The sequence below is a fragment of the Chelonia mydas genome, chromosome 1, assembly GCF_015237465.2.
Source record: "Chelonia mydas isolate rCheMyd1 chromosome 1, rCheMyd1.pri.v2, whole genome shotgun sequence".
Lineage (NCBI taxonomy): Eukaryota > Metazoa > Chordata > Testudines > Cheloniidae > Chelonia > Chelonia mydas.
In genome coordinates this window covers 112,999,834-113,025,001 of record NC_057849.1, presented here as the reverse complement: position 1 = coordinate 113,025,001, position 25,168 = coordinate 112,999,834, and the positions used below count along the sequence as shown (strand labels likewise).

Sequence of the window (25,168 nt, the reverse complement as noted above, 5' to 3'; positions counted from 1 at the left end):
CTGGGTCTCTGTCCTGCTGCTGCAGGGCAGGCGCCGCCGGCACCCAAGCTCCCCCCTCCCCGCCTCTTCCCCAGCATGCTGCTTTTCCCCCTCCCCCTCTCACTCCCTTTCCCTGCTGCCGATCAGCTGTTTGCCGGCATGAGGGAGGGGGAGGAAGCGGAGAAGAGGCGGGGGCGGAGCCTTGGGGAAGGGGGTGGAATCGGGGCATATCCCCTCGAGCCCCCTGCCGTGAGCCACTCAGGGCAGGGGGCTGGGAGCATCCCCATGACCTCAGCCCGCCCCTCACACCCCCCTGCTCTGACTCCTGCACCTCCCTCACACACTCCCAGCCCTGACTCCTGCACCCCCCTCACATTCCCCCAGCCCTCTGCCCTGACTTCTGCAACCCCCCCCCACATCCCCACCCCCACCCCAAGCACCAAACTGGAGCTCCTGCACTCTCTCCCCCATATACTCACCTGCACCCCTCGCACCGAATGGGAGCTGCCCCAGGTAAGCACTCCACACCCCAACCTCCTGTCCAACCCTGAGCCCCCTCCCTCATTCTAGCTCCTGGCCAGACCCTGCACCCCAACCCCCAGCCTGCTCCTGCACCCTAACTCCCTCCCAGACCCTGCACCCTCAGCTCGGTGCAGAGAGAGGCAAAGAGAATGGGCTAGAACCGGGGAGAAGGTAGGTACCCGCTTTATGTGGGCGGCGGGGATCCTGTTTACCCGCTCCCCAGCCCTGCTGCACTTGCAGTTTACACATGGCCCCTCCCTTGCTCCAAGAACCAACCCTAGCTCCTGCCCCGCTGTGTTTTTGCCCCCAGCCTGTGTCTTGCTCCAGTCAGCAGGGACTAATCCTCCCCCCATGCCTCACTGTGCTCATCTTGCCCCTAGCCCCTGCCTCGCTCCAGCTGGGGACCAGTCCTTCCCCCTCACCATGCCCAGCTGTCAGTTACTTTAGTTTTTTCCCTAAAAAATCAGATTTTTTTTTTAAAGATAGTTTTAATTAAGATACATTATATCTCATCATGGAATAGGGATTATAAATTCTAATTCTATAGTATGAGACAATATATTCATGTAATGTTTAAGAAAAGTTTTGCAAATGAGTTCTAATAGATCATGTATTAGGGACCCAATTTTATGGGGTTCCAGGAGCTTTTGTATAGATTATTTAGGTTAATTTTTCTATCTATCCACTGGGACTCAGTGCTCAGTCTAGAAGATACCCATCAGAGATGCTTAGTTTTGCAGTTCTCAGACTGTGGATTTGTCTCCAGAGGTAACATGGTATTTTCCACTGAATGCATCCAATGAAGTGAACTGTAGCTCACGAAAGCTTATGCTCAAATAAATTTGTTAGTCTCTAAGGTGCTAAAAGTACTCCTTTTCTTTTCACTTTTATGTAGACACCCATGATTAAATTGAGCCTTCCTAACTTGTGATTTAAATCATGATTTAAATCACATCCACACTGCCCGCTGTGTTCTTGCTCCTGGCCTCTTCATTCCGCAGGATGGCCCCATAAATATGTTTGGTGCCAGGCCCACAAAAAGTTAATCTGGCCCTGAACATAGGGGAAGGCAGTTGTAACCTTGAAAATGAATGAACACTTCACCTGGTCTCTAGTGACAATGCAGGAGCCACAGTTAGTATGCAGCACATAGCAAGCAGCTGGTTTCGTAATGTGGGGGCCTGATCCTGCACAGATGACTTGGGAAAAACTCCCAGTGAAGTCAATGGGAATTTTGGATGAATGAACACAGCAGGTTTGGGCCCATGGGCCCATCGTATAGAAAGGCAATCTTCACACCCTTCTGAAGCCTGATAATGTAAGCACAAGATAAGGTCTGCATTCCTTTCCCCTGATGTCACTGAGCCCTCTATCTCTCCCTAATCCAATGTGAGAGACAGCTGTATCAGTGTTGAAAAGACAAACATTTGTGCAAGAGATGACTAAGAATTTCCCAAATTATGTTTTGCATTTAAAAACCAGTTTAATTTGTTCATCTCAACCAGATTTTTTTCTCCCTTTCTTAGTACTTTGTGTTCTGCCCACCCTGTGCATGTACCAGAAGAAGATCTACCCTGCGGGTGGGGGCGGGGAGGGGGTTATTGGGAAGAAACATTAACTGAAAGACTGGTGGGGATTCTCTCTTGAATTATTCACGTAGGGTGAAATACATTCAAGTGTGGAGGCCATTGTAAAGCCCTCCATGGCATTTATATCCCATGTATGGCTTCACAGAAGAGAATTGCTGAATGGGAACTACCTGATAATTCCAAGATGACAAGGAGAGGCCACTGGTGGTGAGCCAAAGGAAGGTTTGGGGACCTATGTGGCTCCCGTGGCTAGGAATACCTAAGTAGATGTAAACGAAACCATAAAACCTGGCTCTGAGGGTTTGGAGACTGTGGAGTTCAATGGACCCCCACCCAGTGCTTAATTTGTAATGAAAAAGGTGCCAGGGCTCAAGCAATTAGGTGCTGGGGCTCAAGACATTTTTTTACATTCATAACTGATGCAGCAAGTCCAGAGGTGCCAGGGCTATGAACTGCCAGGCCTAAAGGTGCTGGGGCTCAGCTCTGCTAAGCCCTGCCACAAACTAAGCACTGGACTCCCACCCCCCAACACAATTACCCTCATTGCAGACCCAGCTGTATTGATGTAGTCATATGTATTTGCCTTTGGAGTATTTTGTTTGTGGTACATACATTATCTGTATGTATATCTATCCACCTTTGTCTGTACACTGCTGTTAACTCCAGAGATCCAGGAACCCATATGATTGTTTGTTTGCATTACTATAACATTCTGTTAATTCTGCCCATTCGTCCCTCAGGCTAGTGTCCCTATAACTTTGAATAAAAGCTATAAACACCTAATTAATGAGCAAGCTTTTGCTAGTTTGATCTGTATCATTTAAGGGCTAGATAAAGCATCCTCTATAAAATGTGTTAGATGGTTAAAATTATAGTAGATATAATCACAAATGGTTAAGTTTGTTTTTTTTTAAATATATCTAGGAAACCAAAGGATTTAAAACCTGCTGAATTAAACAGTGTGTAACATTTACCTGCAACAGTGCAGATGAACACTGTATATGTATGTGTGTAAAATAAAGTTGATAATACATTTTGCATTGAAACATTATTTCAGTGGAAAATAGCTTTTCAGCTAAACAGAAATTTGTGAAAAAATTGGTTTTGGTGAAATTTTTCATGGGGAAAAAATCATCTTCCTACCATCTTACTCTGTATATATGGCCATCTTGAAATTGTTTTCAGTCTTTGAGTGCACATGACTTATTACTTCACAGCAAATTATGATTAACACAACTGGAATTTACCAGTTGATTAAGAATATTACAGTATATAGAAATGGCACATTTTATATCACATGATAATTTGACATAATTCTTAGATCATAATTAGTACTGTCAAGTGTACCATTTAGACATGAGAAATAAATCCAAAATATCAAAACCACAAGTAGTAGTAATCCTGATTAAAATAAAGGGTAATCCTAATTAAAATAAAACAGCCCCATCTATTCAACTGATGGAGTATTTTGTAGATTAGTCCATACAGCCAAAATTATCTTTCTGCCTATAAAACAAATGTGTTATCCAATAGCATAACAATATTTTATTCAATAATATTATGAACAAATACTTTCAAGAGATAATAAACTTATGAAGGAACAGAGATGTGAACTTCGGTAGCCACTAGTGCTGGAACATGGCTATCGTTAGCTCCACTGGAAAAGTCAAATAAAGAATTTATCAGGTTGACTTTATGCTCAGGAATACAAAGCAACCCATGGATTAGGAATCAGAATGTGATGGGTTTTAGGTTTAGTTTGGAGTTCAGTGTGGAAGAATTTAGTTCGGTTCTGGTTTGTCACAAAGTGGCCACCTTTTGTCCTCTTTAATTTGATGAAAATGAAAACAATCTATTACAGTGAATTACATGAGATGCAAGAGAAATTGACAAATAACAAAAACCATTGACAATAGCAAGCTGCAGCATTTAAGAGAGATTACATTGTCCAAATTTGAATGCCATTAAAAAATATGGTGAAAATTTCTAGAAAAGGGAAATACTTTTGATGAGAGCAGAGCAAATGATTAGTTTGTTTGTCCAAAATCTTTCCCAGAATGCAATCAGTAACCATCTGGCTTCATACGATTTGTTTGTGGCTCTAGCTGTTTCTGACCTACATGTGACACTTATGAGCAGATGTGTACCAGGATGAAACAGATGAGACTTAAGTCACTGCCAAAAGGATTCAACGCACATTGGGAAGGATGAACACCAATAAATCACCACAATCAGATGGTATTCATCTCTCATATGGTCATAATTAATTTGACAGAATTAAATTGCTTGCGTTGCTAAATTCTTCAGTAAAAGTCTACAAAGTAATATATTGTATATCTTCTATGTGTATCCATTTTTAAAATAAAAAGGTAGAATAATTTTCATGTAGCACCTTTCATACTCAGTGTGTTAAGGTTTTAAAAAAAGTTTTGAAGTCTGGAAATTCAGTTTGCAAAAAACAACTTTAATTCCATCCTGTATCCCCACCTAGCATGTATTTAATACTGCATTTGATTTGTGTGAATGAGTAACCCAAGCATAATGTTAGAGTGCACACGCTTAGGTGTTTTTATTTAAACTAGTTCAGGAAGTGAATAAGGGATCTGTAGGTGTGGTATAAAGCTAATATATATTTGGAAAAGTGATTGCAGATGAGTTAATTAGCCTACACAACACATTGCAAAATGATGTCTCTGAAGTAGTTATTCCTGGAGCATATATGATGAGTAAGAGAGGAGATGTCATTATTCTTAGCAGGTGTGTGGCAGCAGAATGTGTGTGTGGGGGTTAGGGTCCCATATGAGATAGCTTGTGGATCTTTATTTAAGTTGATGGTTTGTAATGAATACTGGTGATGTGAAAGTGATGTTTTAGTGGCACAGTGGGTTGCCGTACAGGAGTATTCTGATAGTGGTGTGAGAGGGTGAAAGCTAAGGCTGTGTGTGGAATCTATACTTTTATTTGGTTGGCTTTCAAATATTGTTAGTGTTCTAATAAGGCTTTTTTAATACAGTAGTATGGCTTTACTTAATTTACTTTTTAATGAAACTTTGGTTGTAAATAGATGTCAATTCCCAGAGACAATCTTTAAAAGTACTTTACATTAAGTTCTTTATACATAAAGCTGGTAAGTAGCTTTCATATCAATACTATCTCAATATACTATATCAAATCATTTACCACAAATAAATCATAAGAGTATATCTATATAAAATGTGAGCAAAATTTATAAAATATAAATGAGCATGAAACCAAAATAAAAAAAAATACAGGACATTAGATTGATTTGTTTATTTATATATATATATATATATATATATATATATATATATATATATATAAAGCACTAGTATGATGTTTTAATCAAGATGTGGTTTGCTGAGGAAGTAACAGGTATGTCTTTGATGCCATTTAATGCAAGTCCAGTGGAAGTTGTAAATCTAGACATTTCTTCTATAGCACTGACTATTTTTTCCCCAATGCTCATATATGAATTCACAGGTCCATGTTTCCTACTTCCAATTCCTCTTGCATTTACCACATATGTTAGAATATCTCCAATCCAAATGATGTAATGGAAGTGATGTCTAATTCACTCTGTAGATTTGAGAGTTTGGTAACTTGAATTTGGTCTTTTTCACAGAAGCATAAGTGTTGTTGTTTTTTTTCATAGGTTTGTCTATTGGATCTCCCTCCACTCCCACAAAACTTAAGTGATCTACAGGAGTTGAATTTTATTTATTTATAAACATATAGATTAGATCAGCAACTCAAATTGCAGCATGTGTACCACTTGTTGGTAGTCTGTAAAGAGCTGGTTAGTCATGTGTTTTTGTTTCTCCTCCATATTGACAGGTGCTAAATTGCATTGAGAGATAGCTAACATCCAGCAAATATCTGACTAATATAATTGGTACTTGCCTTCGTTGGTAGGATGACTATTTCACCTACTATAATGCTAGCTCCCTATCCCTGCAGCACAGCTCACACAAAAAGGTGATCTGGGAAGAATTTTCATCTTTCATCACAGGTTTCTGGCAGTTCAGACCAGACCTTTCACGATATTTTAATGCTCTTTGCTGATCCAACAATCGTGATTCACCACTTGGTACAAGCCCTCTTATTTAAGGTGACATTTTAAAGCAAGTATCAGCATGTTGTAGTATTCACTGATAAAACCACTTTGAAACTACAAAGGAGGTGTACAGTTTTCAAGATACATCAAAAGTAAACTAATGCTTTTTTTCTGAACTAATGACTAGAGTATTGTTTCTAACCTTTCTGGAATCAATCTGCATAAACTAAGCGTGTGTGGTCATCTTTCAGGTTCCAACGGTAACTTTAAGTCTTCAAGGTTTCTTAAAATCATGTGACAGGAGTTTAGCCCAGGAACTAAAACACAGGCTCTTTTTTGCTGACAGGAAAAAGGATATACATATAATGTATATAGGAAAATCTTACCCCATCCAGAGGGTTGACTTTAATAGTAACTCTAGTAACAACCACCACACATAAATCCCAGTCTAAACCTTTAGTAAGGTTGGTTGTTATTAGGAATCCTCTATGTCCCAGACACACTTTCTTTCGGTCTCTGAAAGAGACTCCAACCCCTCTTATCTCCCAAGTGGAGTTAGCACCTGCTACTGTGACTCAGCAGTAATTATGCTTCACCTATAGACAAGCACCTGACACCAGGATGACTCAACAGAAGAGCCCTGCCTTCCCAACCTGGATCCTGCTGTGTAATATCCTCTTAGACCATTATAGGTAATCACCACATCCTTTCTGGAAGGAAGAATTAAACCAGAGCTGCTCAATGTGAAGACAGAAGAATTTAGGAATACCAATGTCTGCTCCCTAAAAAAAAAAAAAAAGAGAACTGAATTGCCTGAGATTACACCCATTTCATCCTAATGGATGATCCCCTTTCAGTGCTCCAGAGAGAAGTGAAAAAATCATAAGCATGATTCATAGCTCAGACCCTCAAAACCTCTGAATTGTTCGCTTGCTTGTGGTTCTTTGTCCAAAATTTGTATATCCCTATAGGGATAAAGTACTTTAAACTGGATGTGGTATTGTAGGTGTGGCCTTATAAAATGCTATAATAATTTCTTTCCTTTTGGTTATAGTGCATGTTATTCTAAAATATAATTGATATGCAAACCAGAAAGCTCGTCAGTACTTGCTGCATTTCTGGAAATGCTTCTATATTTGATAATTAGCATCTGTTCTTGGTGACAGATCTTGAGTGAAGTCCAAAAGTGCTGAATAATACTTGGCTTTCTTTAATAAGGTAAAAAATTACTTTTGCAGGCTCACAGGCCATTAGCAGAATGATTCCATTTTATTCTATATTCCCTTTCCTAGCAGTAATCCCATATCTCATTGCCTCAGAGGGTGTCGACAGTAACTGGGTCAAACTCTGCCATAAGTTCCAATTGACCTGAAAAATTGACACTACAATAGGAATGTTCACTGCAGCACTTAAACTACTGAGTGCCATATGTATCTCAATAAACGCCCCAATTCATTATTTCAATTCAGAGAAACAGTTCCACGGATGTCAATGTGTGATTTGCCTGAGTAAAGATAGAGGGTCCAATTCTGCTCCCATTGAAGTTGATTGCAATTGACTTCAGTAGTTCTGGGATTGGGCTCCTCTGAAGACAGTAGTCATCTTTTCACTGACTCCATGTCTGTGAGAGATTCTCTCCATTGGTAGTTACATTTTGCCATCTAAGTTTGTCCATATATGAACTCTGTTTCAACCTATTACATCTCATTAAAGACCACTTAGTCATTAGCACAAGCTAAATTCATCCTTATTAAGGAGAATTTACACTGATAATGTTCTAATTAAGTCACAGTCCAAGTGGCCATGTTGATTCAGCATGCCCCAGCTGCTCTTCATCTAGCAGTGATCTCCTGTAAGTATTAAGACATGTTTGTGATGGTCTTAGCTGATTTTCTACAGATGCAGCTATCTAGCTGAGTGTCATTGGCATAGTGTTGGCAGTAGAGTCGATGGCAAACTCGCCAAGTGATTTCATATATCTACTATAGAGGAAAGGGTTTGTGATGAATATTAATTGCTTGCTATTGGGAAGGGGGACATTCACTACTTGCTGGGTCTGGTCCAAGCCAATTCACTGAAGCTAATGTAGTGCTGCGCCATCTACCCCAGCTGTGTCATGTAAGTGGGTCACAGTAGCACTTTGTGGCTGGCTTTGTTGAAGCTGCAGAGAGGTGAAGTGGTATGAATATGAAGATGTGACCTCCATCCATAGACTGGAGGGGGTAATCTCTTGGTGCTCCTGGAGTTGTGCTGTGCTCTGGTCTGAATCCTGACTGTGAAGCATCCTGGAGCCATGCAGAAAACTATGTAAAGCCTGAGCCAATTTTACCTAGATTGGCTCTAGGGAGACCAAATATTTGAAACCCGGTGTTTACACCACCATGTAATTTTCATCACCACAGCCTACAAGTTCCAGTGCTCCTCTGGAGAAAACTTTTTTTTTTTTAAATAGGGTCACGCAGAAAGTCAGTTTCAGATTAAGGATTAGTACTGAGATCTGACTTCCCAGACCTGTGACAAATGTATGTTTAAATGAGCAAGTCACATACCATTTCTGTATCTGTTTTGCCATGCCAGTCTTACATTGCATGTGCCACAATGTCCCCATTGCTGAAGGCAACAAACCTGGTCCCAGAAGAGAGGGAGGAGCTGGTCTGCCATTTGTCCATCACCTTATAGCAGTATGGAAACTGCAAGGCATCCTGCTGGATGCTGCTGCAGCACTGTTTGCCCTTCTTTCTGACCAAGTTTCCTCGGCAAAGCAGGTCAGGTGGGTTCACTCAGACATATTGTGTCAGTGTTCTGACACTGGCCCACTTGTCTGCTGGGAGATGAAATGTCTTTCTTATATAGTTTTTAGAATCTATAGACACTACAGTCTAGTAAATGTAAGACTGGTACTGTCTTCTAATGCCAATTCTAATTCTGACAACATGGTCTTGGCTGACTCACTTAGCTTCTCTGGTACTTTTGTTTTCACGTCTGTATAAGTAGGGTAAAGATATTTGTCTCATAATGTGTTATGAGGTCTAATTAAATATTTCTAAATGGCATCATATGCCAAAGATGATGAAGGCCAGTCGGTGGCAAAAGTGGAACACAACTCAGAACTGCCACACTTCCAACCTTGTACCCATTCTCTGTATAGTTTGGTGTTCAGACAGGCATCCTCACTGATTTCTCCTCTTTCTGCCCCGTCTGCTGTTAACTTCCTGAAGCCTTTGTAAGGTTTATCAGACTTCAAAAGTTCTTGGAAGATTAAGCTAAAGCACTTAACAGTATTTTCAATGTTCAGAGCTAGGTGAGTTTGAGCAGTTAAACCTATTACTGGTATCTACAGCTAACCTTACCACACAAATTTACATAATTTGCTCATAATTCAAAACTACTGAAGCCGTTTCCTTCAAACTTGTCTTGTTCCTTAGCTCTCAAAGAGATCTGACCAAACAAAATAGGTTCAGCCAGTGTAGCCACAACTGAGTTTTGCTTAAGGGATTTTTTTGCTGCAACTATCAAAAACAAAAACAAACCTTTAGGGCTGAGAGAAGTCAAAGGGCATGGAAAATGTCAGCCCAAAAAGGAATGGATAGAACTATAAGCAGGCACCTACATTATCCAGGCCTTCCTGGGTCTTAACCGATGTAGAAGAGCCATATGCTGAGTTTGGTATTGTACCAGTCAGAGAAAAAGCCACTTTTCCCTGCCTATTGAAATCCCTCTCCTTTTCCCAGCTATTTGCCCCTGCCCCTGCTAGAAGGGATTATGGCTGAAAGTGACAGAAGATGATCGATTTCCTGGAACTTTTCTCTCCATTAGAAGATGGTTGGAGGGCTATAAACTTTGGCAGCTGCACCCTGATCCAGCCCCATGGCTCCTTGGAATTCCTAGTGAAAGGAGCATCCATCCATGAGAAGACAACAGCTATCTGGTGGGACAGTTGCTCTGCTGTTGGCTCACTTGATTTGGCAGAACAGATCCAGCAAGATTGGCTGGACTTGGATCTTCCCCTGATAGCGTGCAGTGGGATCCACAGAGGGGCTCTAGAGAGAGGTGACAGCTCCAGCCTGTATTAACTGCCTCTTGCACTTCCACAAAGAAATCCTGAGCCCTGCATAGAATAGTGCTGTGGAGCACAGCACCTCCTATATTCTAAATGGAGAAAGGGGTAAACAGTGAGGTGGCAAAGTTTGCAGACGACACTAAACTGCTCAAGATATCTAAGACCAAAGCAGACTGAAGAACCTCAAAAAGATCTCACAAAACTAAGGGATTGGGTAACAAAATGGCAAATGAAATTTAATGTGGATAAATGTAAAGTAATGCACATTGGAAAAAATAACCCCAACTATACATATAGTATGATGGGGGCTAATTTAGCTACAACTAATCAGGAGAAAGGTCTTGGAGTCATAGTGGATAGTTCTCTGAAGACATCCACGCAGTGTGCAGCAGCAGTCAAAAAAGCGAACAGGATGTTAGGAACCATTAAAAATGGGATAGAGAATAAGATGGAGAATATCTTATTGCCCTTATATAAATCCATAGTATGCCCACATCTTGAATACTGCGTACAGATGTGGTCTTTTCATCTCAAAAAAGATATACTGGTATTAGAAAAGGTTCAGAGAAGGGCAACTAAAACGATTAGGGGTTTGGAACAGGTCTCATATGAGGAGAGATTAAAGAGGCTAGGACTTTTCAGCTTGGGAAAGAGGAGACTAAGGGGGGATATGATAGAGGTATATAAAATCATGAGTGGTGTGGAAAAAGTGAATAAGGAAAAGTTATTTACTTGTTCCCATAATATAAGAACTAGGGGCCACCAAATGAAATTAAAGGGCAGCAGGTTTAAAACAAATAAAAGGAAGTTCTTCTTCACACAGCACATAGTCTACCTGTGGAACTCCTTGCCTGAGGAAGTTGTGAAGGCTAGGATTATAACAGGGTTTAAAAGAGAACTAGATAAGTTCATGGAGTTTAAGTCCATTAATGGCTATTAGCCAGGATGGGTAAGGAATGGTGTCCCTAGCCTCTGTTTGTCAGACGGTGGAGATGGATGGCAGGAGAGAGATCATTACCTGTTAGGTTCACTCCCTCTGGGGCACCTGGCATTGGCCACTGTCGGTAGACAGGATACTGGGCTGGATGGACCTTTGGTCTGACCCAGTATGGCCATTCTTATGTTCTTATGTACCTCCTCTTGCCCCCATCCTGTTCCTGAATTCCCCACAGAGCTCGATACACATGGAGCTCCAGCATAAGGACATCCATGAGCAGCATGGGAGGGGTGTTGGTGGCACTACTTCCTTTCTGCACAGACAGGGGGCGATTCTGAGGGTTGATCATGAGAACAACCACCAAATGTAATACTATCTTGGTGTTTACTTATAAAGGAGCATAATTTTAATAGTCTGACTAATGTGAGAGGGTGGAGTGGAGGTGAGCTCTGGGGCGAATATCCAAGGAGAGAATAAGAGAACATTCAAAATACTAAGACTAATTCTGATGGAGAGGAAGTAGTAAGGAACAGCAAAAGGATGATCTGATAAGGAAACTAACAGTGATTAATAAAATTAAAAGGAAGCCTATTAGGAAAATAAATCCTATTAATGTAACCAGATGGATTACAAACAGCACAGTCAATACCAGAAAAGGCAAGGAAAAAATGTTGAGTAGACTGAAACTCTGGAGAACAAGTTAAGGGCTTATTAACCATATAGTTATAAAATATGGGTACAATTGCACATGTGCCCACACAAGTCTGCGGAAATGAAATGCCTGATAAAGTAATTATCCTTTGTGTCTTGCTCATAAGCTTTTTTCGGGGGGGGGGGGAGGGGGAGAAGAGACCGAGTGTTATTACAATCTATAAAGTGCCTAGAATATTATTGGGAATCTAAACAACATCTCAAAATTATGAGAGGGTGGTAAAGTTATAGGAATTTGGAACACTAATGGATCCAGAACAAGAATATGGGGGCTGATGGAGCCAGGAGGAGATCAGCTATAATATTAGACAAGAAAGAACAGGAGAAAAGGATGGTTACGATACAATAGATGAGTGGCAGGTTATATGATATGTTAATTTGAATTCATTATACTTTAACTTATTGTCTGCAGAAAAGTTGGGATTTATATATAGAATCTGAAAACATATAGTCATGAAAGGCAGAAAAATGAATCCAGGCTCAATTCACATTTGAACCTGAGTAACTAAGTTGGAATCATGCCTCTCAGATGTCCCCTACATTCCGAACAAGTTCCGTGTCCCCTCACTTTCACTAATAAAAATCAACAATAAAGAAAAAGAATCATGATATTCAGATTCTAAAAAGGGTTATTCAGACCAAAGGAATGGATCCCACAACATTTTCAGTTTCCTGCATGAATAATATTTTGTGTCCTTCATTTTGAGGGTCTGTCACATATTGTATCCCACATGTGGGTCATGGCCGATTGAGAGGTAGAGTTAAAATAAAAAGTTACAATCTAGCCATCAGAAAAACTGGGAGATTGACATTTTTGCAGTGCTTCTACCATGAGCATGCAGCGTTATGTGAAAGGCAAACTCAGAAACTTGTATTTAAGCAAGAGCCCATTTGAAATATTGTGGGAAAGGAAGACAGATGGTATGTCTCATTATGAAAATGCCCTCCTATGTCAATTTACTGGGAGTGTTAGTAACTGAGCTGTGATGCTTAGAAGGAGGAGTTTAAGTAGGGGAGATTTTAAAATAGTGATAGGGAGATTGAAAAACAAATATTACAATAGGTCACTTTCAATGCACTAGGTAATTTCTTTCTATACACACGGAAAGATAGTCCATGAGAAATTCCTCCTTATGAATTTCTACAGTCCAAACCACCAGAGATTGTACAGAGATTGAAAGTACACAATATGGATTTCTATCTATTTATGTTCCAAATCAATATTAGAGATAGACTACTCATGTGAAAAACCAGAACTCCAGGACAAAGATGCATACAGAATGACAGGAACAGAGCGAAATCCATATACTCAGTATATTTATCTACACTCCAAGCCAGTATTAAAGCTAGTTTAGTATTGCAAAACACAAGAACTACATAGTTCGGAGAACTATGATACTGGGGAGATGTGCTAAATAAAAAAGATTACCTTCACCTCATACCTACCTATTGTATTTTTTATTGCACAAAGAAAATTGAAGACACCAAAAATAGCCAGGTTAAACCAGTCTGTCAGTAACTACCATATCTGAGAGTAGACTTGTTATATCAGCTATACATTCTGATGCCTCACCGGATCGTGAGTGATATGTTGAAGGGTACTAGCTATCTTTTTAGTGTTTCCTACAGTGCTCATCACCACAGTATCTAAGCATCACTAAGACTGCTGACATTAATTCTGGTGTGTCACCAACACCCACATGGAACAAACCTTTCCATTACTTTACTCCTACTGCTACTATCATCATCAAGTAGATGCCTGTTATTGCCTTCCCACTGCACTCCAGTTCTGTTCCTGCACCATTCCGTACATTAGGACTATCTGTTGATCTCCACATTTTTATTAGAACAGAATGGAACTGCATGTAGATTCTGATTCACTATGTCTGATTCACTTGGTTTCATTTGTTGCAGAACCACGTCTTCCTCCTTCACCTACTAGTACGGGGCTTTCACAAGCTGCCCTGCCCAATTGCTCTGCTTCATTGCTCTTGTGTTTTTTAAAAAAATCCTTTCCCTGTAGCTTATCAACACCGGCCACTGCTTGCTGAGCCAAGCCCTCTGCAGTTTCTATGACTGCACTCACCCCATCAACACCTGTCTCCTTCTTGACATTAATTCCAAATCAATCAATAACCCAATTAGATATTGCAAAGCAAGGAACATTTATCTTGCTCTGTTAATATCCTAACAATGAGTCAGCAGGCAGCCTAACTTTTTGAACTATTACAATAGCTAGGCTGTTCCAGTCTCTGACATTTATTTTTAATGTCAACAAAAGCCATTTCCTTAGAAAAGAAAGTGCCACGCAACATATTCTGGTACTGATTAATATTTATACCCAAATATTGTCCACCACAAAGACAATTCACAGTGATGATAGTCAGTCTCTGAACATAGCTTACATTTCAGTTTGCAAAAAGTAAATCACAGTCTAGTGGAATATCATGTAAAAAGTAACTAGAGAAATGCTGAATGTAAGTCTTATTGGGCATCTGATACAGAGTCAGTACTGCACGTGATAAATGAGACGTTAAACTCTTTGGCAGCTTGCTAAAGCTTCAGGTGTAGATTTCTCCCTCCGACACTGAACAGTCTTTTTGCATATATGTAAAATAAGTCAGTCAAAATTCACCCGCTAGTTGATACAGATAAATCCTTTGTACAATTTGAATTTTATTCAAAAGAGGATTGTTAAAGCAGTTGGTAGCTCATGTTACCCGGTCTAAATTCAGAAAAACAATTCCAACAATCTTGGGGAAAGGGACCTTTTGTTTATAGAAATTTGGTAAGGTCTTCACGAACGAGGTCAGCTCCCAGACTACTGCACTGGGCAGCACAGCATGGGGAGGAGGTGACCAGCCCTCTGTGGAGAAAGAAGTGGTTCGGGACTATTTAGAAAAGCTGGACAAGCACAAGTCCATGGGGCCAGATGCACTGCATCCGGGATTGCTAAAGGAGTTGGTGGATGTGATTGCAGAGCCATTGGCCATTATCTTTGAAAACTCATGGCGACCAGGAGAGGTCCTGGACCACTGGAAAAAGGCTAATGGAGTGCCCATCTTTGAAAAAGGAGGATCTGGGGAACTACAGGTCAGTCAGCCTCACCTCAGTCCCTGGAAAAATCATGGAGCAGGTCCTCAAGGAATCAATTCTGAAGCACTTAGAGGAGAGGAAAGTGATCAGGAACAGTCAGCATGGATTCACCAAGGGCAAGTCATGCCTGACTAATCTAATTGCCTTCTATGACGTGATAACTGACTCTGTGGATGAGGGGAAAGCAGTGGACGTGTTGTTCATTGACTTTAGCAAAGCTTTTGACACGGTCTCCCACAGTATTCTTGCCAGCAAGTTAAAGAAGTATGGGCTGGATGAATGGACGATAAGGTGGATGATAGAAAGCTGGCTAGATTGTCGGGCTCAACGGGTAGTGATCAATGGCTCCATGTCTAGCTGGCGGCCGGTATCAAGTGGAGTACCCCAAGGATTGGTCCTCGGGCCAGTTTTGTTCAATATCTTCATTAATGATCTGGAGGATGGCGTGGATTGCACCCTCAGCAAGTTTGCAGATGACACTAAACTGGGAGGAGAGGTAGATACACTGGAGGGGAGGGATAGGATACAGAGGGACCTAGACAAATTAGAGGATTGGGCCAAAAAAAATCTGATGAGGTTCAACAAGGACAAGTGCAGAGTCCTGCACTTAGGATGGAAGAATCCCATGTACTGCTACAGACTAGGGACCGAATGGCTCGGCAGCAGTTCTGCAGAAAAGGATCTAGGGATTACAGTGGACGAGAAGCTGGATATGAGTCAACAGTGTGCCGTTGTTGCCAAGAAGGCCAATGGCATTTTGGAATGTATAAGTAGGGGCATTGCCAGCAGATCGAGGGACGTGCTCGTTCCCCTCTATTTGACATTGGTGAGGCCTGATCTGGAGTACTGTGACCAGTTTTGGGACCCACACTACAAGAAGGATGTGGAAAAATTGGAAAGCATCCAGCAGAGAGCAACAAAAATGATTAGGGAACTGGAACACATGACTTATGAGGAGAGGCTGAGGGAACTGGGATTGTTTAGTCTGCGGAAGAGAAGAATGAGGGGGGATTTGATAGCTGCTTTCAACTACCTAAAGGTGGTTCCAAAGAGGATGGATCTAGACTGCTCTCAGTGGTAGCAGATGACAGAACGAGGAGTAATGGTCTCAAGTTGCAGTGGGGGAGGTTTAGGTTGGATATTAGGAAAAACTTTTTCACTAGGAGGGTGGTGAAGCACTGGAATGCGTTACCTAGGAGGTGGTGGAATCTCCTTCCTTCGAAGTTTTTAAGGTCAGGCTTGACAAATCCCTGGCTGGGATGATTTAGTTGGGGATTGCTCCTGCTTTGAGCAGGGGGTTGACCTCCTGAGGTCCCTTCCAACCCTGATATTCTATGGTGTGTTTACTCAGATCTTTATATACTTAATTTACTGCTGGCTAGTGTTCTCTGCCAGAGCCACTATATATGGTGATAAAGTACAGTGCTGTTCTTGGACGCTCAGCAATGATGTACAGGTCACATGGGGCACCACTTTAGGTACCTGTTCCCTTCACTTCCCAGTATTGGCTTGTATTTCCTGAGAGAGCTTTTTTTTCTTGCTAAGTACCTCAACGTTATTGGGTTCATTTTGAAGGACAGTTATAGTCTAATGTATGAAAGTGAAAGCCAAGAGCTCCCAAGTTCTTAACTCAAGTTCTCCCAGTTACTCCCTTTGGCCTGGTCTTTACTGCTAAAAAAAAAGGTGTGTTTTGTTACCTCAGGGAGCTAATGCGCATGAGGTAAAAAATACAGTGAAAACCCAGGCACTTCAGTTTTACTGCGAGGGGAACAGCTCTACACCCCGTCCAGCGGCTGACCTTGGTGAGTTTACCTCATGGTAAAACTAAAAGTGGCTTCACTGGGATTTCACCTCCAAATAGCTCACACGTGTTACAAAGGCCTTTATCTCAGGGCAGCTGACACTTAGGTCCCAGTCTGGGGAACCACGGTGATGCAACAAAACTCCTGCTGAGCCCTATAGGCACCTAAACTTAGTGCCTAAGTTTCTGAAATAAAAGTTCCCTAGGCCCCTGTTTCTGCCTCTGAGTACGTGCACTGCTGCCTCCCTCTAGACATCCTACCTAAGCCCCAGAGCGATTCAAAAATCCAGGTGTAACCGGGCACAGACTCACCAGCAGCGCCTCCTGCTGGTCGTCTCAGGGAATTAGCGTTCCAGACTCCAGAGCACCTTCTTCAGGCCAGCGTCTCACCTTGCTGCTGGCTCCCGTGTCCCTCCCAGGACCCCAGTGCCCCTTTCACTGGGTGCTGCCCCCTGGCAGCACCCCACAGTTCTGGGTCTCCCCCCTCCCAGTATCCCTACCTCACCTCAGTTATAGGCTCCTGCTAGTCACCAGCTAACCCACACACCCTGGGGTAGACAGCAGTATGAGCCACTCATCACAGGCAAGGTTGGGTTTAGACCGGCTGCCTCTGTCTAACCTTGGGCTATCCCCTGCAATCCCAGTACCTGTTGGGCCTAATGCTAGGCCACAGCCTGGGGCTTTCCTGGCTGGAGCTCCCCAGCTTCTCAGGCCCTTCCCCAGCCCTGCTCCAATCTAGGTACTCTGCTTAGGTCCCTGCAGCCAGGTCCCACCCTCTCAGAAACTAGAGAGAGTCTCTCTTCTGCTCCTGTCTTCCCTGGCTTTTATAAGGCCCGCTGGGTCTGTTTGGGGTGTGGCGCCCAGTTGCGGCTGCTTTGCCAATCAGCCCAGCTCTTCCCCTGCCCCAGCCCTCTCCCAGGGCTATCTTAAACCCCTCTGGGCCCGAGTGGGTGTCCACCCCGCTACATGGGGGAAGATAGGCATTCCTCCACCTCAGTTATGTGCAGGGCCCAATGTGGTAGGCATGCTCAGAGGGTGCCTACTGGATTGGGCCCCACAGCCCAGGAGGAGGATATATGCTTAGAGTCATTGGATCAGGCAGGACACTTGAATCTAGGGTTTCCTACATCCCAGGTGAGTACATTAACCCTAGGCTAAAAGTTATGAAGACGGTCCTTCTCCTCCTCTCAGCTTCCTGCAAACAGCACAGGCCGCCTAACTCTAACAGGGGGTTTGCAACTGAGAATCCCAACCAGGGGGAGACACCTCCCTGCAGGCTGGCACTTATCTTCAGACACATGCCTCTTGTCAGCATCCCCCATTCGCTAGCTTAGGAGGCTCCCTGCCTAGCATGTGAATCACAGTCTAAGGCACCTCTCTCTCCGCATTCATTGTATAGGTGCCTAACTCAGGCTTTGTGAATCACAGCGATTTTCTAGGCACGTAACTCCTTTTGTGCCTTCTGGCCTTGGGGTATGTCTTCACTGCAGAGTGCACTGCCGCTCTGGCCCAGGTGTTGCCCCAGCCTTCCCTCTGTCCACACAGAAAAAACTCTAACCTAGGGTTGAAGGAGCATTAAGCCTGGGGTAGCAGGCACAGCTGAAGGTATAGGTTTGAGCTTGTGTTTCACGTTAGCCTGGGCTGGCACCCCACTCACTTTGCAGTGAGAATGCAGGCTAATCAAGTCTGAGTGCGGTTAGTCCTCCAATGCTATTCCATGTTTCCACCTGAACTATATTTCTTGTCTATCTCCTCCTTTCTTCTGCGCTGTAAATCACCTACACTGGCTCAGTGTCTAACCACATTTGCTTGTTCCATTTCTGCTCTGCTTCCACTGCATTTGAACAGAGATGCCGTCCAAGAAATCCTCCTCCCAAGCTGCCATTTGGCCAAAAGCTAACACCGGCCTTCTGGTAACGCTGTGGTGCGATGTGAGTAAGACACATAATCTGGGGAAATGTACCCAGCATGACACTTTCATGGTTTGTGGACAGGAAAGAAACGGAGAGGCAGAGAAGTCAGCCTAGTGTACTACAAATCACTTTGTGGTTTGCAGACTGAATTCCTTAATGACAATTCTCATTAAAAGTGCTTGCTGTCAAATGCAGTTTGCTTTTGCCTTCAGAGCTGTCTGCATTAATAAGAAGGAGCGCCACTTGGAAGTTATTACCATACAGCATTGTTCTCATGTCACTGCCAGACAGCAGCTCCACGCTAGGCAAGAGGGAGAGCACCTCCAAGTGAACTCATGGCGTGGTCCTGTTTATGTACTGCAAAGAACCATGGGACAGGCCATCAGAACTCCAGTCCAGCACAGGGGCTAGTACAGCGCCACCAGGGACACAGCCATGCAGGTCTGACTCAGATAGAGCTTTGCAGTGGGGATGTTCCACCCAGGCTAGACAAGGCTGGGCTAACTCTGCAGTGAAGACATACCCTTAGAGGCTTATCCTGAAAGGTGCTCAGCACTTTACAGGACTAGGGTCCCCATCCACCAAAGTAGTTAAGCATATGCTTAATTTTTAAGTCCCTTTGACTTCAGTGACTGAACAAATTTGCTGAATTGGGCCCCAGGCCCTCACCCTTTCTTAAAAATTGGGATAATATGTTCTTAACTCTCAAGAGAATGTGGCTGTGAGCATCAGTGAGGTTACGTCTACACTACCACTTATTTCAGTATAACTTATGTTGCTCAGGGTATGTCTACACTATGAAATTAGGTCCATCTTATAGAAGTCGATTTTTAGAAATCGATTTTATACAGTCAATTGAGTACGTCCACACTAAGCGCATTAAGTCAGCGGAGTGAATCCTCATTACTGTGGCTAGCATCGACTAATGAAGCAGTGCACCGTGGGTAACGATCCCAATGCCTGATGGGGCAAAAACATTGTCGCGGGTGGTTTTGGGTACATGTTGTCAGTCGCCCCTCCCTCCGTGAAAGCAACGGCAGACAATCGTTTCGCACCTTTTTTCCGTGCAGACGCCATACCACGGCAAGCATGGAGCCCGTTCAGCTCACCGTCACCGCTGCAGGTGTGAGCATTGTAAACACCTCGCGCATTATCCTGGAGTATATACAGAACTGGTCTAAGAGTCGCCAGCACAAAGAGGATTTTGATGAGGACATGGACATAGACGTTCCTGAAAGCACTGGCTGTGACAATTGGGACATCATGGCGGCAGTGGGGCTGGTTGATACAGTGGAACGCCGATTCTGGGCCCAGCAACCAAGCACAGACTGGTGGGACCGCATAGTGTTGCAGGTATGGGATGATTCCCAGTGGCTGCGAAACTTTTGCATGCGTAAAGCCACTTTCCTGGAACTCTGTGAGTTGCTTTCCCCCACCCTGAAATGCAGAAATACCAAGATGAGAGCTGCCCTGACAGTTGAGAAGCGAGTGGCGATAGCCCTGTGGAAGCTTGCAATGCCTGACTGCTGCCGGTCAGTCAGGAATCAATTTGGAGTAGGCAAGTCTACTGTGGGGGCTGCTGTGATCCAAGTAGCCAGTGCAATCATTGACATTCTGTTATCAAGGGTAGTGACTCTGGGAAATGTGCAGGTCATACTGGATGGCTTTGCTGCAATGGGGTTCCCTAACTGTGGTGGGGCGATAGACGGAACACATATCCACATCTTGGCACCGGACCATAAAATGCAAGGGGTTATTCTCAATGGTGCTGCAAGAACTAATGGATCAAAAGGGACGTTTCACCAACATCAACATGGTGCATGACACTTGCATATTTAGGATCTCGGGAAAGATGCATGACGCTCGCATATTTAGGAACTCCGGGCTGTTTGAGCAGCTGCAAGAAGGGACTTACTTCCCAGACCAGAAAATTACCGTTGGGGATGTTGAAATGCCAATAGTTATCCTTGGGGACCCAGCCTACTCTTTGTTCCCATGGCTCATGAAGCCTTACACAGGCAGCCTGGACAGTAGTAAGGGGCAGTTCAACTATAGGCTGAGCAAGTGCAGAATGGTGGTAGAATGTGCCTTTGGACATTTAAAAGCTCGCTGGCACTGTTTGCTGACTAGGTAAGACCTCAGTGCAGCCAACATTCCCATTGTTATTGCTGCTTGCTGTGTGCTCCATAATATCTGTGAGAGTAAAGGGGAGACGTTTATGGCGGGGTAGGAGGTTGAGGCAAATCGCCTGGTGTCTGATTTTGAGCAGCCAGACACCAGGGCGATTAGAAGAGCACAGCAAGGCACTCTGAGCATCAGAGAGGCTTTGAACACCAGTTTCATGACTGGCCAGGCTTCGGTGTGACAGTTGTGTGTGTTTCTCCTTGACGCAAACCTGCCCCCTTTGTTGATTTTAATTCCCTGTAAGCCAACCACCCGCCCCCCCCTTGAAATAAAGTAACTATTGTTTTGAAACCATGCATTCTTTCTTTATTAATTAAAAATAATAATGAGATACTGGACAAGGTAGCCCAGGTGGGGTGGGGGAAGAGGGAAGGACAAGGCCACATTGTTTATTGTAGCCACATTAAAAATCAAACTGTTTGAATGACAGCCTTCTGTTGCTTGGGCCATCCTCTGGAGTGGAGTGGCTGGGTGCCCGGAGCCTCCCCCCGACCCCGCGTTCTTGGGCGTCTGGGTGAGGAAGCTATGAAACATGGGGAGGAGGGAAGGCAGTTATACAATGGATGCAGCGGGGGTCTGTGCTCTTGTTGGCTTTCCTGCAGCTCCAACAGACACTTCATCATGTCCGTTTGCTCCCCCATTAGCCTCAGCATTGCATCCTGCCTCCGCTCTTCGCGCTCACTTAATTCTTTCCTGGCCTCTGCCACTGAACGCCTCCATGCATTCAGCTGTGTCCTATCAGTGCAGGAGGACTGCATGAGCTCGGAAAATATGTCATCACAAGTGCATTTTTTTCACCTTCTAATCTGCGATAACCTCAGGGACAGAGATGATAGGGGGAGCGCAGAAACATTTGCACCTGGGGGGAGATAAAAAGGGAGAGTAAAACTGGGTTGGCTTCTTATGCCTTCATAACATGTGGGAATGTTTTCAAACTGCAGCACCCCCCTTTCCCAGAGCAAGCAATGGGTTGGGTTTTACATTTAAAAGGAGGGGCTGCAGTATTTGGGTAGATGTGCAGCACACACCTACCCCCACCCCACCGGGTGGCTATTCTCCGGGATGATCCCTTCACCCCTCCCCCCCCCGCCGCCTGGCTATTCTCAGGGATGATCCTTTTTAGCCAAGCGCAAACAGCCCAGCGTGAACGGGGTCCTTTTACTGTTCCCTTACAAAAATTCCCCTGTTTCAACCAGGTGACCATGAACACTATTGCTTTTAAACCCTGTACTGTAGTTACAAATGTGCACTCACCAGAGGTGCCTTCTCCGGCTTCAGGGTCGGGGATCCCGGCTTGGGAGAGTATTGGCTCCAGGGTGATGAAAAGGTCCTGGCTGCCGGGGAGAACGGATTCACCGCTTGTCTGCTGTGCATTCTCCTCCTCCTCCTCCTCTTCCTCAACCACAAAATCCTCCTCCATGCTGTGTGAGACTCCCCCCTGGCAGGTGTCCATGGATAGTGATAGGATAGTGGTAGGGTCCCCCCCTAGAATGGCATGCAGCTGCCCATAGAAGTGGCATGTATGAGGCTCAGACTCGGAGCAACCGTTTGCCTCCTTTGTCTTTTGGTAGGCTTGCCTGAGCTCCTTGACTTTCACGTGGCACTGCTGTGTGTCCCTGTTGCAGCCTCTGTCCAACATGCCCTGTAAGATTTTGGCAAATATATTTGCATTTCTTCTTTTGGATCGGAGTTCTGCCTGCACAGATTCTTCTCCCCATACGGCAATCAGATCCAGCCTCTCCCTTTCGCTCCATGCTGGAGCTCGTTTGTGATTCTGGGACTGCATGGTCACCTGTGCTGCTGAGCACTGCTGAGCTTGCCACGCTGACCAAACAGGAAATGAAATTCAAAAGTTCCCGGGCTTTTCCTGTGTACCTGGCTAGTGCATCGGAGTTGAAAGTGCTGTCCAGAGCGGTCACATTGAAGCACTCTAGGATAGCTCTTGGAAGCCAATACCGTCGATTTGCATCTGCACTACCCCAAATTCGACCCAGCAAGGTTGATTTTAGCACTACTCCCCTCATTGGGGAGGAGTACAGAAGTCGATTTTAAGAGCCCTTTAGGTCGACGGAATGGGGTTGGTTGTGTGGACGCAGTCATTTTTAAATTGATCTAACGTGCTAAATTCGACCTAACCCCGTAGTGTAGACCAGGCCTCAGGTGCGAATAAGCCACCCCCCTGAGCGACTTAAGTTACACTGACCTAAGTGCCGGTGTGGACAGCGGTATGTCAGCGGGAGAGCTTCTCCTGCCGACATAGCTACCACCACTCACTGGGGGTGGATAAATTAAGCCAACGGGAGAACTCTCTCTTGTCGGCTTAGAGCGCCTACATTAGAGAGTTTACAGCTGTGCTGTTGTAAGCTGTCTACTGTGTCATAGCCTGAGTGTATATGTGAAGTGCTTTAAAGATATAAAGGGCTATATAAAGGGATATTAAAGATATATAGGTGCTAAATTCTATTTCCCTTTACCTTCTCCCAGTGGCTGCATAAACTAGAGCTTTTCACATTTCATAGCTTGTGTAGGCAGAGTTTACTGCACCCACCCAGGCTCCTTGCATTCCTCCATTCCCCCCACAAGCTCTCTGTGCCACTATTTCATTCTTCTCTTTTTCAGGGATCTCCTGAAACTCCCTCCAATCTTCCCCCTGCCAGGGGTTCTGTGTACCCTATCCGAGCCCCCATGCCAAGGCCTGTGTGTATCCCCCCACTCCTTTTTTCTCCCTCACCTTTTACCTCCCAGACAGAAAGAAGAATAAGTCATGCAGGGTGTCAACATATTAAACTCTACTGGGAGAAGATGCAGAGATGAGTTAGGGGTATACTTATGCTGGAAGGCTTGAACAGGAGCCAGCAACCATGTGTTTGATCTATAGTCAATTGCAGAGGTGCTTGAGGCTGTGGCTGTGCTAAAGAGCTGACAGAAGCTCCATGTAGGCCCCATCCGCCCCTGTTTTGGATTTCTAATTTTGCCCAAAATTGGTAGGGTTCTGCCCATCGATGCATACAACAGTCCCTAAAATTCTGGAATTTGTCAGATATGGCATTTCAAAGTTATCACCTTACAGACAGACACAGAAATACATCAAGTTGAGTGTAACGTCTTTGCTAGCTCTTCCAGCTCTCACTCTCACCTGTGCACATTCTTTCCTTCCGTCACTGAAGAGCAGTCAATAGTAATGATAGAAGAAGCCCACACTTTTGAAAGACAGAAGGCTCTCAGATTTAACATGCTTTTGCATTTAAGGGAATACAGTCAGTTCTGTGTTGGTGTTGCATTTCCCTTGCAAATGAGCTTCACTAACTCCTTCTTATAGTTGTCTTTGCACTAGCTGCTTCTCATTTCTCAATGCCATGGTAGCAAACTGACTCAGCAGTACTGCCTGCTTTCATCTGCTGTATATCTATATTTAATGAGGAGTCTGGCAATGAGTCTCTAATGTTAGTGATTAGTAAATTCTCACATGTTTGTGTTTTGGGACAGAGAATCTGAGCCACATGAGATTTGTTTGAGATGAATACTTATCTTGGATCTATAGATAAATAAAACATAAAAGGAATAGTTTTAAATATTAATATAAGGTTTGCAAAACTAACAGCAAATACTACAGAATGGCTTGGATGAAGGTTCCAATGTGATTGGTTGAAAGCAGTTTAGAAATAGTGCAATTATCCCCCAATAAATGACTGTATCAGATCTATAAAGTTCTCGACACCAACCAGATCATTGCACCACTTGACAAAATATTAAAACATTACAATTTAGTGAGTCATAATCTCCCCTCCAATGTGTGTGTGTGGGTGGGGGGGGAAGTCGTGGTCAGAAAAATCTGTCAATTGTGGCATTTCCCTCAGATCATTCCATTAAGGGCTTTGCTGGCCCCCAGCCTCTGCAGAATAAGCAAAGAGTTTGGTCCCCAGAGATCTTGGTGATAAGATCCATAGGAAGCCAGAGGCATTCACACATAGGTACTGTTCCATCTCCCAAGCTTCAGGGACCCTATCTTACCCTCTGGGTCTGTGTACTACTTTCCCTGAAATTGTCCTAAAAATGGGCAGGTGGGAATACAGAGAAATCACAGATGTAGAACTTTTCTATAGATTTCCCCACCATCCCCTCAAAGACCCAAGGAAAGTGGGAAAGTTTCTAAATGGGACCAGATTAAGGTATAGGAATTATAGGCGCATGCTTAGGCCCCAGTTCTAGGAGTCACGTGAAATCTAAATTTCAGCTTTCATTTAAAAAAGAAAGGTTTCTAGTTCTCCTGGATGTAAAATATCTGAAAGTTTAGAAAATAT

General features: G+C 43.8%; 1 long non-coding RNA gene across 1 annotated transcript; it reads right to left on the bottom strand.

Moving 5' to 3' along the window:
• LOC122462094 lies at window positions 1-22,640 on the bottom strand. The gene is made up of 4 exons (XR_006284447.1): window positions 22,413-22,640; window positions 12,851-12,854; window positions 6,895-6,899; window positions 1-13 (listed from the first exon to the last, which is right to left on the bottom strand). It is a non-coding gene; the product is annotated as an uncharacterized LOC122462094 (long non-coding RNA).
• Between the last annotated feature and the right edge of the window lie 2,528 nt (window positions 22,641-25,168).